The sequence below is a fragment of the Papaver somniferum genome, chromosome 9 (assembly GCF_003573695.1).
Source record: "Papaver somniferum cultivar HN1 chromosome 9, ASM357369v1, whole genome shotgun sequence".
NCBI classification, from domain to species: Eukaryota; Viridiplantae; Streptophyta; class Magnoliopsida; order Ranunculales; family Papaveraceae; genus Papaver; species Papaver somniferum.
The window spans coordinates 88,293,589-88,313,221 of NC_039366.1; positions in this window are offsets into that span (position 1 = coordinate 88,293,589).

The following is a 19,633-nucleotide window of genomic DNA, read 5'->3' on the forward strand; positions in this document are numbered from 1 at the left end:
CCAGAGGGGTTTGCTCAAATTGTAACGAATTCCCATTCGAAGGATTAGAAGCTGGTCTAGAAACAATCTAAGTGGAGCCATCATGCTTTTTGTTTGCTAGAAATCAGTAGGTTTGCTGTGGTGGAGTCAGCCTTGTTTGTGTTTGCATAGAACTTCCCTTCCTTTTAGGACTTTTCTTTTTCTTTTGTTTTTCTAGTGTATGTCCGAGGTTATCAGACAGCGGGCTTGGAAAAGAAACACTCTAGGTCGTTTGATTAGTGATAAACCTAGTAGTTCTTCTTTTGAAGGCGGGGAGCTCTAAGACTCTTCTTTTGAGAGCCCCGTTTTGGAAAACTTCAGTTTTGAAAATCTGTCTCTTCGTGAGGAAGGTACCCCTAGTACTTTAGCTGTGCCATCAATGGCAACTTTGAAAGATTACATGTTCCCAACTAGGACCAACCGAGCTTCGTGCATTAAATTGCCAGCCAATACGACTAATTTCGAGATAAAACCTAGTATTCTTCAGATGATCCCTATGTTCTTAGGAAAAGATGATGAGAACCCTTATTTTCATATTAGGGACTTTGAGGAAATCTGTGGGACAGTTAGAATAAAAGACCTCACTGATGAAGTTTTGAAACTTAAGATGTTTCCCTTTTCCTTGAGAGATAAAGCCAAGACCTGGCTGAACAACCTACCACCTGAGTCCATTGAAACATGTCAGGAACTTGTTGCTGCTTTCTATATGAAATTCTACCCTAAGCATAAAACTGCAGCTGTTAGGCAGAAAATTAGTGCTAGTGTGCAACAAGAGGGAGAGTCTCTTTATAGGTTTTTAGAGAGATTCAATGATCTCCTATCCCAGTGTCCTCACCATGGATTTGATAAGATGAAACTTGTTGAGATTATTTATAATGGTTTAGACTATTCGACCAAAGCCATGGTCGAGTCTATGTGCGCTGGTGAGTTCACCAGTAAAAATTCTGATGATGCTTTTACCTTCTTAGGAGCTATCGCTGAAAAATCCCAACAGTGGGAGTCTTGTGTTGAACCCCCTAAAAGACTCTTGGTCAATAGAAGTAGCACCAATGTGGTAGATACAAGCTTCGAGTCAGATGCTAAGTTTGCTGCTTTGTCTAGAAGGTTAGAAGCTTTGGAATTGAATCAGCCTAATTATAGGTCTCTTGTTGAACCTGATGATAGGATTAGAGCCGCTCAAGTCTCTAGTTGTGGAGTAGAGCCCAATAACTCGTTTTGGGAAGGTCATGTTAGTGAAGAACAAGCCCATGCTGTCTATAACAACGCTAGGTTTGAGAACCGTCAGAAGTTTGACCCATACTCAGAAACCTACAACCCTGGTTGGAGAAACCATCCTAATTTTTCTTGGTCTAAGGGCCAGAATCAAGGTCAGTCTAGTAATTCTCAGCCTCCCCAGGTTTTGGTTATGCTAAGAACTCTTCAGGTCAACCCCAGTTTCAGAACCCTTCGGATAAAAAGATCACAAGTTTAGAAGACACTCTAGCCTCGTTTATTAAAAACTCTGATAAGATCAACCTAATGGTTGCTCAAGGGATAGAAGAAAGTAAAAATATAGGTTATGCAACTCCCAAGCTATTTCTGAGTTAAAAAACCAGGTTAGTCAGATAAATGAATCTTTGAGGGAAAAAGGTAAGTTTCTTCTAGTCAAACTCAACCCAATCCTAAAGCAGAGAAATCGTACAATCATGTGAACTCTATTACAACCCTTAGGAGTGGAAAGAAAGTTGACAATAAGGTTGCCATGCCTGATAGTGAACATGTTGTAGTTCACCCTTCTGAGCCAGAAAATGAGGAGACTGATAGAGTCTCTAAAAGACCAATGAGGGTCCTGCTGAGCCGGCTTTGTTCCCAGAGCCCCGTTTCCCCAGCTGCTAGTTCCAACTAAGAGCGAGTCGAACTTTAATGATATATTGGAGGTTTTTAAGCAGGTTACTATCAACCTACCATTGTTGGATGCGATTAAGCAGATTCCCTCTTATGCTAAGTTTCTTAAGGACTTGTGTACACGAAAGCGTAAGCTTAGTGTCCAAAAGAAATCCTTCCTAGCTAGTCACGTGAGTTCCATTATTCAGAATACCACTACTCCTAAGTATAAAGACCCAGGGTCCCCTACCATTTCTTGTACAATAGGTAAATACCGTGTTGAGAAAGCTTTGCTTGACTTAGGAGCCAGTGTGAATTTACTTCCATACCATGTGTACCTCAAGCTAGGACTTGGTGATATGAAACCTACCCAGATGACACTTCAGTTAGCTGATAGGTCCGTTAAAATTCCTCGTGGTGTGATCGAGGATGTTCTTATTGAGGTCGACAAGTTTATTTATCCAGTGGATTTTGTTATCCTAGATACCAAACCTGTCCCTGACCCAGAGAACCAGATACCAGTGATTTTAGGTCGCCCATTTTTAGCAACATCCAATGCGATCATTAATTGTCGAACTGGTATTATGAACTTGTCTTTTGGTAATATGACTATTGAGCTGAACGTCTTTCATATTAGTAAGTTACCCTCTGAACTAGATGACTCGAGCATAGAAGAGGTAAACATGATAGGAACATTAGTTGATGAGTCATTACCAAACACTTTGTTAGAAGTTCCGTTAGAGAAATGCCTAGCTCACTTTGGGATTGATTTCGATGATGATAATGTGATTAATGAGGTGAATGCTTTGTTAGATTCAACCCCTTTGTTAGACATTAGTAACGGATGGAAACCTAAGTTCGAACCACTACCAGTTTCTAAGTCTACCCTCGTTCCTTCGTTAGAAGAGCCTCCTAAGTTGGACCTAAAACCATTGCCAGATACCCTGAAGTATGTGTTTTAGGCCCGTCTGAGACTTTACCTGTGATTGTTGCTTCCGACTTGGATAGTGAACAGGAAAGTAGGCTAGTGACCGTCCTTCAAAACAACAAGGAAGCTTTAGGGTGGACCATAGCAGACATTAAGGGTATAAGTCCTACTGTTTGTATGCATCAAATATATTTAGAGGAAGATACCAAACCTTCTAGGGAGATGCAACGAAGACTAAACCCTAATATGAAAGAAGTAGTTCGAACAGAGGTTCTTAAGCTGTTAGATGCATGCATTATCTACCCCATTTCAGACAGTAAGTGGGTCATCCCCGTTCAGGTTGTTCCCAAGAAATCCTGTATTACTGTAGTCCAGAATGATAACAATGAGTTAATCCCGACCCGAGTGACCACGTGTTGGCGTGTTTGTATTGACTATAGGAAATTGAACAAGGTCACTAGGAAGGACCACTTTCCCCTTCCCTTTATCGTCCAAATGCTAGAGAGATTAGTTGTACATAGTCATTATTGTTTTCTAGATGGCTACTCAGGCTACAATCAGATCGTTATTGCCCCAGAAGACAAAAAAAAAACTACTTTTGCTTGTCCCTTTGGTACCTTTGCGTATAGACGCATGCCTTTCGGGCTATGTAACGCCCCTGCGACTTTTCAGCGTTGCATGATGAGCATATTTTCCGATATGGTAGAAAAGTTTTTATAGGTCTTTATGGATGATTTTTCAGTGTTTGGTTCGTCTTTCGATGAGTGCTTGCATCATTTGTCATTAGTGTTGACTAGGTGTAAGGAAAAGAATCTAGTGCTTAATTGGGAGAAATGTCATTTCATGGTTCGATCAGGAATTGTCTTAGGGAATATCGTATCTTCTAAGGGTATAGAGGTAGATAAAGCCAAAGTTGACCTTATCAAGACTTTACAGGTCCCAAAAACCGTAAGAGATATTAGGTCATTCTTAGGGCATGCAGGTTTTTATCGTCGATTCATTAAGGATTTTAGCTTGATTTCTAGACCTCTTTGCAACTTCCTTGCAAAAGATGTTAAGTTTGTCTTTGATGATGCTTGTTTAGAGGCTTTTGAGAAGCTTAAGACTTTACTCACTACCGCCCCCATAGTCCAGGAACCCAACTGGTGTTGTGCTAGGTCAGCGAGAAAACAAAACTCTGAATGATGCCCAGTTGAACTATACCACTACCGAGAAGGAACTGTTAGCCATTGTGTTTGCCTTAGACAAGTTTAGACCCGATCTCTTAGGTTCTAAGATCGTCATATATACTGATCATGTTGCTTTGAAATATCTTTTGTCTAAGAAGGATATGAAACCTAGATTGATTAGGTGGATACTTGTATTGCAAGATTTTTCTCCAGACATTAAAGACAAAAAGGGTGCCGAAAATGTAGTAGCAGACCACTTGTCTAGGCTAGTTGTTGATTCCCATGATGAATCCCTTCCTATAAGGGATAGCTTTCCTGATGAACAACTATTCTTTGTTACCCAAGAACCTTGGTATGCAAATATAGTGAATTATCTTGTTACTGGTCGAATGCCCCAACATTGGGGTAAACAAGATCGTTCTAGGTTTTTAGCCGAGGTTAAGCACTTCTTTTGGGATGATCCTTATTTATTTAAGTATTGTCCAGACCAGATTATTAGGAGATGTATACCTGAGAGTGACCAGTCCAGTATTATTTCCTTCTGTCATGATCATGCTTGTGGAGGTCATTTTAGTGCTAAGAAGACTGCTGCTAAGATATTGCAGTGTGGATTCTATTGGCCTTCGTTGTTTAAAGACTCCCAAAGTTACTGTGTGACTTGTGAACGTTGCCAGAAATTAGGAACCATATCCCGTAGGAACATGATGCCTTTGAACCCTATTTTAGTTGTTGAGATCTTTGATGTGTGGGGTATTGACTTTATGGGTCCGTTTCCTAATTCTTTTGGTAATTATACATCCTTTTCACTGTAGACTATGTCTCTAAGTGGATTGAGGCGGTTGCGTGTAAAACCAATGACCATAGGGTTGTGATTGAGTTCTTGAAAAATAATATACTTACACGTTTCGGTACACCGCGAGCTATAATTAGTGATGGAGGGTCGCACTTTTGTAATGGACCTTTTAGGCTTCCGATGAAGAAATATGGTATTACACATAAGGTAGCTATCCCGTATCATCCGCAGACTAGTGGTCAGGTAGAGGTTTCCAATAGGGAAATAAAACGTATATTAGAGAAAACAGTTAATCCTAATCGGAAAGACTGGTAGTATAGGCTTACTGATGCCTTATGGGCTTACCGTACTGCGTTTAAGACCCCTATTGGAATGTCGCCTTATCGGCTTGTGTATGGAAAGGCATGTCATTTACCTGTTGAGTTAGAACATAGAGCTTATTGGGATGTTAAGCAACTAAATTTTTCACTTGACAAGGCAGGAGCCCATAGGAAACTCCAGCTCAATGAGTTGGACAAGATTCGTATAGATGCTTACGATAGTGCGAAGGACTATAAGAACAAAATGAAACTTGTGCATGATAGAAATATTTTACGGAAGTCATTTTCTCCAGGTCAAAAAGTTCTTCTGTATGATACCCGTTTACATATTTTCCCTGGGAAGTTACGTTCTCGGTGGACGGGTCCTTTTATTGTTTGCACTGTCTTTCCTCATGGAGCTGTTGAAATTGAGACACCGGATGGTAGTAGTTCTTAGAAGGTTAACGGTCAGAGATTGAAACCCTTTTTAGAGCCCTTTCCTACAGGTGATGTTGAGGAGGTCCCTCTGGAGGACCCTGTTTACCCTTGATTGACCATCGAGGAAGTTGTATGTTGTATATTAGTTTTTGATTTTCTTCACCCATGTACTATCTTTCCAACTTCTCCTCGTGTTACTTTACTTTTGGTATTGCTCTTTCATTAGAAACATTGAGGAAAATGTTAGATTTAACTTTGGGGGTGGGGAAGAACTTTTTAGTTGCCCTTTTGAAACTTCTAGCGTCACATGGTATCCGGTTAGCTAAGTTTACATACTGTTTCTCACCGAAAAGATAGAAATTGGAATGCTAGGGATAACAACCTTTTGAGACATTAGAGAAAAAGACATTGAGATCCTTGAAATTCAGGAGAGAAATTGTTCCTTTTAAAGTGTAACCGTGATGGACCTAACCATACATGATGGAAAGGCAAGTAGGTCAGGAAATGCCAGAAAGACAAAGCAACCTCACAATGTAGTCTTAGTTACTGGATTGCGACTCTCTCTCAGTAGAAACTTATCATCCTCAACAAGCGGAGCGACATCAAAATCTATGAAGAAAGTTGAAGACGTTTTAGGTTTAGAAGCAACAATATAAAAGAATAATTAAAAAATCAAAGTTGAAGTTATAAGAGCAAATGATATAAGTTGTTAGAATCCATGATACCAAGACATGACAAGTTGCGAAGATCCAAGTTTTGAAAGTCCTTCTCTCATGGCCATGGAAATTGTTGCCTTGTAATTTTTGTTTCCAAAAAAAAAAATGAAATGAAAAAAAAAATGAAAAATGAAAAAAAATCATCGTTAGGTTTTGTTCAATAAGGCCAAAGGGAAGTAGAAATTTATAAGTCAAGGAAGAAATCGAAGAGAAGAGTTAATTGTCAAGGTTCTATGAGGTTCGATAGTTTATCATCAACAGTTGAAGACCGAAGAAGACGTTTCTACTGAGCACTATGAGAGAGTCGAAGAAAGATACATTTGGTTGCTTTGTTAGTCCGCTTTCAATCTGGCACAAGATCTTTCTAGCACTGGTTTAACTCATCACACGTAATTAGTCCAGCTGTGTAGCAGATGTCCCTCTCATCTTTATCTCTCTCCTAATCTTATCCAGCTGTAAAGCAGCGGACGCATCTTACAATGTTTATCTAGCTGTGTAGCGGATATCTCTTTATCTAGCAGTGTTGCGGATGTGTCTCCCCTTTTCTTCAGTCATCTTTAGAGCTGACACCTTTAATTTCTCTGGCATTCTAGTTACTTGGAGATAGGTTGATAATATGTATGTCCTCATAGCTCTTTGGATACTTGTGACCAATTAGAAGTAATGGTTTTGTGGGCACACCTCTGGTAAACCCTCCCGAGATTAACTCGGTTTTATTTTTTATTAATTTTGCTCGAAGACTAGAAAATAATAAGTTTGGGTGTATTTGATAGACACATTTTTGTGTCTAAATTGTACTCAATGTCTCTATTGTTAGTGCTCGATTTTTGTACTAATTCTAATGCTTTGTGTGTTTGTAGGTGTTTTTGGAGAAACACACTTGTGTGGAAAAAGTTGCTCAAAAAGTGCTATTTGGACTCCCGGAGAAAAGTACTAAAGGCACCCTCAATTTGGATAAGGGGCAACTCAGTTGGGCACCTGCTATTCGCACCCCCAGTTTGGTTAGGGGGACACCATCTTCAACATTTCAAAAATTCGTTTTGGCGGGAAAATTTTATTCTCAACTGTGTAACTTTCGATCGATTCTTGAAGGAGTTCTGGGTAGACTAAAGGGATGAAACTTACTGGGTAGACGTGATATGTCATAACAAAGCTGGTATGAGTGTTTGTTTCGATCAAATTTGGCTGAAAATCCGTGAGAAGAAAACAGGGCAGCACGTACTCGGAAGAAGATATCCACGGGATTACAGCGTGGTTAAACGTGTGTTGATCATGTTTGGATTGAGCTGGGTCTCTGCAGAAGCGTGGAGAAGTTAAATGAGGAAGATTCAGTAGCTGTATACGCGTGGAAGAGCTAAAAGTGGAAGAAAATATTCCCGAGAATATTTTCATCAATGCCGAGTAATGGAGAATTCGATGAAGTTATTGCGTGATATTTTGAGGCTGTTGGGTTATAAATAGTTTCTGGGACAGCAGAGATGGATTACGGAGAGTTTCGGAGGTTTTAGAACACCACAGAGCTTAAACACCAAAGTTGCAGAGCTGCCATTTTCTGCTACTGCATTTCTGAAGAACACGAAGAACGGACCGACCAGGACAGTCGTTTATCAACAGTGATAACGCCTCACAGCTGAGGGTCGTACATCTGCAGCATACTTATTTGCTACAGTTTTTGCGACACAGCGGCAACAATCTTATTTTGCTACAGTGACAACCGAGGGTCGTAGTTCTCTGGTTTGTAACAAATATAATTGTTACAAACCCGGTTTTGAATTATTTCTCCCTTTTTATCATTTGTAAACCCATCTTTGAGCATAAATGAAATCAACTTTTGAGCGTGTTTCCAACATGATGAGAGGCTAATTTCTCCCACAACCAAGGCAGTGAGGAAGCTATTTACGCATGAATAATTGGTAATCATTTATTTTCTCTAATTTATAATTTATAATTCACTCAATCACTGTTTTTGCAGAGTTTTTAATTGTTTGCAAAAAATTTCTTCATTAGTTGTGATTAAATTAGATAGGATATGCTTTGTTTAGATAATCTATGCTTAGGGATACAATTAATTTTTGAGAATTTTCCAGATTATTTGTGAATTAAGAAATAAGAGTCTTAAAAGATAATTAGAGTTTTGGATTGTTTACCATAATTTATTCATGTGTAATAGTGAAATCAGTGTCTTGGTTGTTTTCTAATATCTTGAAGTCAATTTTGTAATAAGTTTTCTTTGTTTTTAAATTTTTATTAAGTCTAAAATTCATTGCCTTCACAAGTCTTAAAACAACCCTTTTATCACTATCTACAACAACTTTGAAAACACATCACGACATAATAGACTTTATCCTTGTCAAACAAAAGATTTCATCCTATTTTCCATCAAATAAATGACTGCATAGGCATAACTTTTGTAATTGTCAAAAGTCCATTCGTCCTTTCATCAATACGAATATCAATTTATGAACGACTTTACTTTTGACAAAATATGGGACTTTCAAGTTCACGGACGCAAACAATACATATCCCCTAAAAATATTGTAATACTTCAAAACAGATTAATACTGCAATAACAATCTTTGCCCTTTCAATTTAGAATCAATCTTTTTCGCACGGGTTTATACCAAGAGTGGTTACCAAAAGCGTATAAAAATATTTCCTTAACAAAGAAGAACATACAAAGTCATTGACGACTATGCACCATAGTTCACATGAGATGATTGTGAACACTCAAGAATATATAGTAATGTGAACTACTACCCATTCTTGAACTTCCTTCTTTGTGATTCACCAAAATCACTCTTTTAACAGCCACAAAATAGCTTAGAATAGGATTTCTCCAAGAATCCCGGTGCCCAAGTCCAAGAGAATAGAACAAGTGCAACGAAACAGAGCAAACACTGAAAAACAAGAGACAGGACAAAGACCAATATTAACTCATCCAAATTCAACAATTCTCATCTTCATTTTGAATGGAATTCAATAAGAAATAGAATGCAAAAAAAATGAGGTAAATCCGAGTTCGGACGAAGAATTTACATCCAAAACAAGTTTACCGAATATCGACGTCAAGTATGCATACGGGTTTGCGAACTTAAACTCCTGGATTTTGATTTTGAATGTTGTTTTGCATACTTGGTATGTGTACTATGTAGTCCAAACATCCCGAATTATTATTTTCAAACCTAAACATTTAAGAACCTTAAACACAGATCAAGTTAGGTAGAAATGAACGATAAGAAAGATTATTATAAGTATTCTAAGCAAATAAAAGTACAAATCTTGCTCAAGTTTATAGACATACCTTTTTAGATGAATCCAATCGAATTCTACCGCCTTACCGAACATAATCTGTGTGCCCCAATTCTTGTGCTTCCCTCACAGTATACAAAGCAGGGCATTCCTTGGCGAGGATGCACTTCCAACACAATCAAGTTGCGTCGGGTGAACAAAGTCTTGCTTACCACAAGTGACCTTTGGATTATCATGAAAGAGATCAGTTTTAGAACCTTTCACATCCAATCCCATTTTTCCAAAAAATTTGTTAAGTTCCAACATCATGGATACTGCCTTTTCCATAGTCATGGAGTTTTCTGGAAGATCATTCCTTTTCACACTCAAAACATCATTGTCTTTCTTCGGTATCCACTTCTGAGTGCGTTTAGGAACAGTCAGAACCTTCTTCCCATCACTCTCTTCTAGAATTCTTGAAAGAAAATTGGATTGACTATTCTTTTGCAAGTTAGTCTTTCTCCAATTGGGAACATTGTATCTTATCTTTGTCTTTACGAAGTTATCCTTTTGATAACCATTACGAATATGAAAAGGATTCGTACGATGTTTATAGGCAAATCTAGGTCTATCATAGCACTGATTGCTTTGCCTAAAGGTTGGACAGTTACAACCTGTAACGTTAAGAGGATCAGTCTTAACGTATGATCTTGGTTTCACAACTTCTTGTAATGCCAAAACAAGAACATCATGAAGTTTCTCATTCCTTATACGGAAACGACATCTCCTTTCCAGGTGACCTTTATTTCCGCAATAGTGGCAAACATAAGGAATGTTCTTACCTCGATCCGTGTGTGCTAATTTTGGAGGTTGATAAACTTTGCTGAGTTTGCTCTTTTGAACCTTAACTGCCAGAGAAGGTATTTTACTTTTTCCATCAGTGGAAACCTTTTGTTGGGAAGAATCACTAGCCTTGACAAATTTTACCTCTTTGCTAGTACTTGGAGCATCTATTCCCTTATAGCCCAATCCTCGTATATCATGATGATTTTTACTTGCTCCTAGCATAGTGGTTAATTTGCTTGAAATATAGTATTGAACTTTTTCAAGTCATTTCCAACATCTTGATTTTATCAAGAGCAGCAGCTAAATCAGCCTCAAGGCGTTTTTCTCGAGTGAGATAAGCGCTTTCTCTGTCGTCAAAACTTGTTTGCTGGAAGTTAAACCTGGCTTCAGATTCTGCAAGTTTCTCTTCCAACAAAAAGTACTTTTGATAAATATTATCACATTCAAGTGACTGCATACATAGGTTTTCCTCAGAATCCTTAAGGATCGATTCGTTAGAACGATTCGAAAAATAAACACCTGCGTAACATCTTCTCAATTTCTTGTTTTCTCGACAGAGAGGAGTCAGAATAGGTATGACATGAGAAGTTGTAATCTTCTTCATTTTCCACGAATCTAAAAACTTAACATACTCTGAGACTTCCTCATAAACATCTCTATCAATATCTGAATCACCTTCATCAGAAAGTTCATCCAACTGTTCTTCTAGGAGAGTTTCCCAATCAACAGTTTTTACATCAAGAGAATGTTTAGATATTGACTTAGATATGATAGTTCTCTCAGGTGAATCCAAGCTTTTAGAATCATCTGGTAATTTATGAACTGGTACGTTATTAGAGATAGACTCGTCCATAATTAGATCGCTACAAACACAGACGTATTAGGTCTTTAAACGTGTTTGCCTGCTCTGATACCAATTGAAAAAGCGGGGGTCTAAAAACACCACCCAATATTTCGCTTAGCAATCTGTATGAATTAACTCCGAAATACTTTGCTAGAGAATCAACTAGACAATCAGACTCAATCTAGATAAAAGTATCTCAAGGAGTTAATATCTCTCTCTTGATTTTATTTTTACTCAAGCTAAAAACAATAGTGAGTCTTTATCAAATACAAGGAATAACTTGGATGGTACCAAAGACCAATGTCCAAGTGATAATCAATGAAATCGACAACCACAACCTGTACTATTTCAATTATAAAGATAAACAATATAATGCGGAAAATGAAATAACACAGACACCAGAAATTTTATTAACGAGGAAACCGCAAATTTTGAATACACATTGTATTAAGACGCTACAAACACTAGCCTACTCCAAGCTAACTTCGGACTGGACTATAGTTGAACCCCAATCAGTCTCCCACTAATTCAAGGTACAGTTGTACTCCTACTCCTCTGATCCCAGCAGGATACTGCGCACTTGATTCCCTTAGCTGATCTCACCCACAACTAAGAGTTGTTGCAATCCAAAATCGCAGACTTGATAATAAACAAATCTGTTTCACACAGAAAAGCCTATCAAAGAATAAATCTGTCTCCCACAGAAAAACTCTTGGTTTTGTTCCGTCTTAAGATATAAAATAAAGGTGAACAGGAACCAATTGATAGTCCGGTCTTATATTCCCGAAAAACCGCCTAGATTAATCAATCACCTCTCAATAATCCTTCTTGACTACACAAGCAGTTTGTCGAGGAATCACAAACAGTGATACGAAGATGTTTGTGACTTCTTTATCTTGCCTATTGGAGAACTCTCACGATCTCAAGCCAATCAATAGATTGTACTCGTACGATAGAAGATGCAAGATCAGATCACACAACTACGATAAAAGTAATATCGGTCTGGCTTCACAATCCCAATAAATTCTTTAAGTCGTTAACCTGGTTTTAGATAAGAAAACCAAAGGTTAAAGGAGAATCGACTCTAGCGAGCGCACTAGTATCACACAGACGTGTGGGGATTAGTTTTGCACAATGCTAGATGTCTCCTTTATATAGCCTTCAAATCAAGGTTTTGCCTTAGTTACAAAGCAATCCATATTCACTGTTATATGAAAACCTGATTTAGATTCAAGCTAATATTTCTCAACCGTTAGATCGAAAACTTAGCTTGTCACACACACTTGGTTAGACGTTTACTGGGTTTGTGAAAACCATGCCCAAACGTGTACGTGTATGTTGGTTCAACATAGTAACCCAAAAGGTTAACCATATGAGAAATTCATATTAACCTAGTTCTTCTTCACCATAACTAGTTCAATTGACTCAAATGAACTAGTTAGAGAGTTGTTCAATTGCTATGAGATCTTATGTAACTACACAAGACACAATTGAAACAAAGATGATTCGATTCGATGAATCGACTCATGAACTTTATAGCCACGGTTTGCATAAAGCATTCCTTAGTAATTTAAGTTTCATGTTCATAGCACATCTTTAGATCATAACCACTTAAGCTCACAAACAAGTTCACGGACTTAAGGCAACCGGAAGAGTTTTCCAAACTTAGCAGAAAATCTCGGCAAAGAGACTTCCGCATGTTCGCGGACTAGGTTCGTGGACTGAGTTCATGGACTAAACACGCAAACGAGTTTTTGGAAAATCCCAGCAGAAATTCTCGGCAAGAGAACTTCCGTCAGTTCGCGGACTGAGTTCGCAAACTGAGTTGGCGGGCTTGGCAAAGCCAATTCCTCCGGTTTCTCTCAATCAACAAAGTTCGAAAACTTCGGATTAAGGAATACATGGTTATGTAATCTAACTCTCATTCCAATCATTGAGACATTCTCAGAGGATGTTATATAGACGTTATTCACAGACCGTTTCACGTCAGAGCAATTCTCAAAGTAATTGAAACTTTTCATGACTTTCGTCACTAGGTGAAGATAAACTTGATCAAAGCGAAACGCGTTACCAATACACGATTTCGAGAAAAAGATAAGTAGTGAATACTCAGCTCGAAATGTCAAATGTGTATGATCCAGTCTATATAGCATACGACTTTTTGCCTCATAAGAAGTAGGAGATAGAATAGATAGACTTTTGAGTGATAGATAAGTTCAAGTCTCCACATACCTTTTTGTTGATGAAGTTCCACGGTTCCTTGAGTAGATCTTCGTTGTTGTATGACGAATCGCCATGAAGTCCTTGAGCTCAACTACACTTTTCTATCCTAGTCCGAGACTTAGCTATAATGGACTAGAAATCAAGACTCATAGTTTTGATCACATTGACAAACATGCTTGATATGGCAACGCATGCGAGGTCGACCGAGCTATGCTCTAACAATATCGACATACTTTGAACATGTGCAGTAATTCTTATCTATTATTGTTCAAAGATGTTCCTTAATAACTAAAGGAGAATCCCGGATCGAAATAAATTGAGAATCTTTTAATTAAGGTTTTTAATTTTATATGCTTTTAATTTCCAGCAATTAAATGCATATCTTTAGAAAATAAAAATTGGTAATGTGCATTTACTAATTGGAGATTTTCTACTGAGATTTCGGTCAACATTTGGTCAGAGCATTTCCAGGAATTTTGAAAATTGATTTTGGGTTTATTGCATATCTTTGAGAATATTCGGTTTTGGAAATTCCTTGGTGTCCAAACTTCCTTGGTCTATAAATATTCAAGTTTGCATTTCGAGCAAACTAATCCTCAGATTCAGTTAACGTTTTAGCAGGATCAGTAGACTCAAAGTCGTTTGAATCAAAAACAAACACTGAAATTGTTGAGTCTCTTCGGTCCAAAGAATGTCGTTTATATCTTAGTCTCACAGAAGATGCTTCTAACAAAATCAACAGAAAATTATCAGAATTTGCTGAGATGGAAAGGCAACTTTCTGACTTAAAAAATGAGATTAAGATATATGAACAAAAGGAAGATGAGTCACTCAAGATCCTTGAAGATTCTAGTTGAGATCCAAATGAGGTTGATGAGTTTCTCAAAGAGCTGGACAACTCAAAGGAAACTAATATTTCTAAAGGAAATCATCTCATTCATCAGTATTTGAAGAATTATACCTCTGAAGAAACTTGTATCTTTCATGAAAATTGAAAAGTGGGGGTACAACAATCACACCCAATATTTCGCTTAACAATCTGTATGGACAAACTCCAATATACTTTCTAGAGAATCAACTAGACAGTCAGACTCAATCTAGATAAAAAGCATATCAAAGAGTTTACATCTCTATCTCTCGATTTGATATATACTCAAGCAAATAGAAATCTGCGAGTCTTTATCAAATACTAGAGAGATAACCTGGATGGTACCAAAGACCAATATCCAAGTGTCAATCAATTTAAATTAACAACCAAAAAGGTCGGATATTCTAATTGATTGAACAACACACAACGTGTGATATTTCAATTATATAAATAAATATAATTCGGAACAGAGTAACACAGACACCAGAATTTTGTTAACGAGGAAACCGCAGATGCAGAAAATCCTCGGGACCTAGTCCAGATTGAACACACACTGTATTAAGCCGCTACAGACACTAGCCTACTCCAAATTAACTTCGGTCTACACTGTAGTTGAACCCCAATCAATCTCACACTGATCCAAGGTACAGTTATGCTCTTACGCCTCAGATCCCAGTAGGATGCTACGTACTTGATTCCCTTAGCTGATCTCACCCACAACTAAGAGTTGCTACGACCCAAAGTCGAAGACTTTAATAAACAAATTTGTATCACACAAAAAAGTCTACGGTAATATATAAATCCGTCTCCCATGAATATACCTACGAGTTTTGTTCCGTATTTTGATAAATCAAGGTGAACAGGAACTAATTGATAAACCGGATTTATATTCCCGAAGAACAACCTAGTATTATCAATCACCTCACAATAATCCTAATCGACGCAGCGAAAAAAGATATTGTGGAATCACAAACTATGAGACGAAGTGTTTGTGATTACTTTTCTATCTTGCCTATCGGAGATATAAATATCAAGCCAATTATTACAATTGTAGTTGCAGGAAATCCTACACTACACCCCTCACAAGATTTCATTAACATTCAACTCATTTTAGATTAACAATCTTAATTTTATTGATTAATCTTTAGAACAATCTTACAAGAAAAGAGAAAGTGGTTAAGAACAGCAACCACACTTGATTTTTCTCTCTCCTGTTTGTTAGCTACTACTCTCCCAAAAAGATCTCTCTCCTTTCCTTACAATTGAATGACTATTTATAGGGAATTACATAATGGATGACAACTAATCTGTCCTTTATTTTCGAATATGGCTTGCGACATTCTCGCAACCTTACAAATGTTAATCTCGCAAACTCCCTAATTTTCGCAGGACCATCACATTTTTCTCATGATTTAGCTGACGTCGTTTATTATTTCGTTTCTGAAGTTGTTCTGCGACACTGTTGTGTTGTGTTGTTAATAATTTCGCTGAGGCATTATTGCTGCGAGATTCTGATCCTACATCTTGCCTCTTCTCATATCTTCTTTGCGAAGTAGAGAACGATGTGAGAGATGTCGCAGCTGTCCATCTCTTCATATTCTGCATTTATCACACGTATCCTTTCTTCCATCTATTTCCTGACACGTCTTCTGTAACCGCTGCTTTTCAACCGCTCACGTCTTTTCGCATTAATATTATTTATCTCTTCGAGTAAAAAAAATCTTCTCTATATATTCTTCTTACTCTTCTTTCCATTTTCTTTTTATTTTCTCTTCTCTTTTTACTCTCTCATCTCTGCAACTCTATTGTTCTTCCGTAAGTTCTACCATTGCAACTTTTTCTTCTTTCTTCTTCTTTTAATCTTTTTAATTTCTTCTTCATCTCCATACTGTTCCCTCTGTAGATCTTCACTGTTTGTAACTTTCTTCCTTTTTAATATTTACGAATTAATCTTCCTGCTGGTGTTTTCCATGGATTCATCGAGGTTAGTTTTCTTTTTTCTTTCTTATGGGTTTTTCTGAAATTGATCTTGCTTACTGCCTTATTTGATGTTGTTTATGTGATTCCCATACTGTTGTTATTTCAGCAAAAACGCCTCTAACACCAAATTTACGGTTCAGAACCCTAATATTCCCAAATCGCAGCATAAGATTGTTGTAAACAAAAGAAAGTCTGCGAATTATAAGGTAGTAAGAAACATTATTCTTTTCTAATAACAATATTGTTGCCTATGTTTCTTATCGATTGTGATTTGCAGGGTGATAAGGATGCCAACAAACCTCTCAAGAAATCTCGCCACCTCAAAACCGTTGAAACCTTTTTTCTATTCCACTTACTTATCCCTTCAAAATCTCCTGCGACATCTTCGCAAGTTAAACCCTTATCTCCAATTCGCGAAAAGGTTGCCTCAGATTTCATCTCTTCAACTGACCTTTCAATGATTGAAACCCCCCTTATTAATCCTTTTGTGAATGAAACTTCTTCTCCTCCTATTGATAATGTTTCCCAACCTTCTATCATTGCCAGTTCTCTACCTGAGCCTCTTCCTTTTTCTAAAGAAACTGTGGAAGGAATAGATATTGCTTTCAAAGTTTCGCCTGAGGTCCTGGATGATGGCAAGAAGTCTCTCATTGATCCTGTCAAGTCTGGTGTTTGCGAAATTCTGAGTAAGTATTTTGGCTCTGACAGAGCTGCTTCGCAAACAACTTTGGAAAAAGAGTGTAATGCTCTTCTTCTCAAAAATCAAAAGCTCCAGAATGTTTCGCTGGATCGCGACAATCTTCGCAAGAAGAATGATGAACTGAGAGGTATGATTTCCTTATCGTGTCTTCAATTTGCCTTTCTAATGATTTTATCCTTTCCATATTTAATTTCCTTGAAATCCCTTTTCGCATGTTAAGCCTTAAACCAGAAACGAATAATGGAGAGATATCAATTTGAATCTGCTGTTGAAGAAGCCCGTGTTGATAAAGAGATTTTGACGGATCAATATAACCAATTAGATAACCTCTATTCATACTCTGTTGATCATATAAATATCTTACCAATGAAAATACCCAATTAGTTCGGAGGAAAATTTATTAAGTAATGAAATATCTCGCCTCTCTTATTCTTTAACTAAAGCTAATCTAGGGATGGAATCTTTATCAGATGAGAATAAAACTCTATCTCAAGAGAAGCGAACTTGTTTAAACAAGATGGCGATATCTTCGCAACAACTTAGCATCCTTCAGAAAGTAGTGATGACCAAGAACAATCTCTTCGCTCTTTGAGAAATGAACTTAAAGAAGTAACAGAGTCATCTATCGCTGAAAGAGATACACTCATTCAAGGTAGAATAGCTTTAAGTGTAAAGGCGAACCAACTTAAAGAACAATATTCCAAATTAGAAGAATCTTATTCTTCTCTTGCGAAGAAAAATGCCTTTCTTATTTCTAAAGAGAAAAATCTTCAGTCTCGACTTAAAGGTTTAGTTGGAGATAAATTTGATGATGCGATGGACCGTTGGGAGAATAGTTGTCTGACCTTGATTCAACACCTTATTTCGCAAAAGGAAGGTAGTCATAATAGTTTGACTGCCTTAACTATCTTTTCTTTGTCATATTTTTGAGTTCTTCATCTTACTGAAATTTTGTATTCTACTTTTCGCAGAGTCTGAGAAAAATCTTCATTCCTCCATTTCTGTTTTGGAGGCTAAATATGCCAAAATTCGCAAAGAAAATGCACTACTCGTCTCTGTCCTTACTGGTTCTCGCGACCGAGCAGAAAGAAGACTTGATTATCTTGCTTACTTTAAGGATATTCAAGATAGGAATCATCAGAGAGCACTTCTTCGTCAAGTTCATCTCCGGGCTGAAGTCTTGAATGATATTTTATTGTCCAAATCTCTTCCTCCTACATCAATCGAACCTTTGGAAGTAGATGATGATGAAATTCCTCGTCCTGCTGACAGTGATTATGATTATGAAAGTGGTGGAGAAAGTCTTTTGGAAGATGAGAAGAGATCCCTTCTAAGGAAGCAACTGCTGGTGCTAATCAAGATGAAACGAAAAAGAAATCTCTTCTAAAGAAGTAATTGCTGGCGATAATCAAGTGGCGGCGAAAAAGAAGTCCCTCTAAAGGAATTATTGTTGGTGAAGATCAGAATCGAAATGAAGAAGGTTGGCGATAATGAGAACATTGGCGAAGAGCGTCCATTGTCTCCTTCTACTGGAATTAATACTGAAGCATGAGCTTCTTATCTAGTTCTATCTTCTTGAATTGTTTCATCTTTATTATTTCTTGCGAATAATATTCTTCAACCAACTTTGGAATTAATTTTCTCTTTTAGTATTTTGCTGGCGAGAAAGATAATGCCTCTTGTTTACTGATTCCCATACTTGCCTCTCATTATCTTTCTTGCGAGAAATGATCTGTTATGAATACTTATAAATATTTTGTTTTGTCATGTGGTCTTATTTTGCCTTCCTAATTAAAGGTCTTATTATGCCACCTCTTGTCATTGCGACAAAATCGCAGGACGTCCTTGCATTTCATGCAAAAACCCATTGATCTTGCCTTAACTTTTCTTTTGTATTATTGCCTCTTCAGGATGTTGCGACAATATAGGCCTAAATATTCTTGCGAAAATAAAGCCCCATACATTGTCGTCTTGCGACGAAATCGCAGGACGTCTTCGCACTTTCATGCGAAAACCCATTGATCTCGTCTTATCTTTCTTTAGTATTATTGCCTCTTCAGGATTGTGCACAAATATGACAAGCCTTAATACCCTTGCGAGTAAAAAGCCTCATGACATTTGCGTCTTAAGACACTTATCAGCTCCCTAATGGAGGGTGCCGCCCTTATCTCCCCCTGGTTGCCCCTTCAAGGAGGCGTACTCTACCATACAAGGTTGGCTCCTCCCATCCAGTCTTAACAACAACCAGTTGTTTTCGCAGCCTCTTATCCCTTTTACCTATAGGGTTTATGGTTACGAGACTGCACCCTAAGTGGGGTTTTCTTCGGGCCGAGTGCAGTATAAGCCAAGACTTGTCAAGAATGGCAAGGTACGCTCCAGACGCCCCTGGCACTCTTGACTCAACCGTGTACCTCGGCGCCTTGATCAGATTCTGCACTCCTTGGGAGAGTCCTTATTACCTTAGTCGCCCAACCTAAGTCATATGCTTAAGCTGAGAATCCAAGGTGCCTCTCCCGGATGGGCTTTATTGACCCCAAATCTCCATGACTCAGGTTCCGGGGCGGTGTAGCCTTTCCCTGAGCCATGCAACAGGTACCCCCTTATATGACGTACTTTAGGTCTTACATTTGCCTCTTGCGAAATTTTATTCGCGAACTAGGGTGTACGCCATAAAGGTTCGCCCCTTTCTTTTATGTCATTGTTCTATGATTATCTCTGCG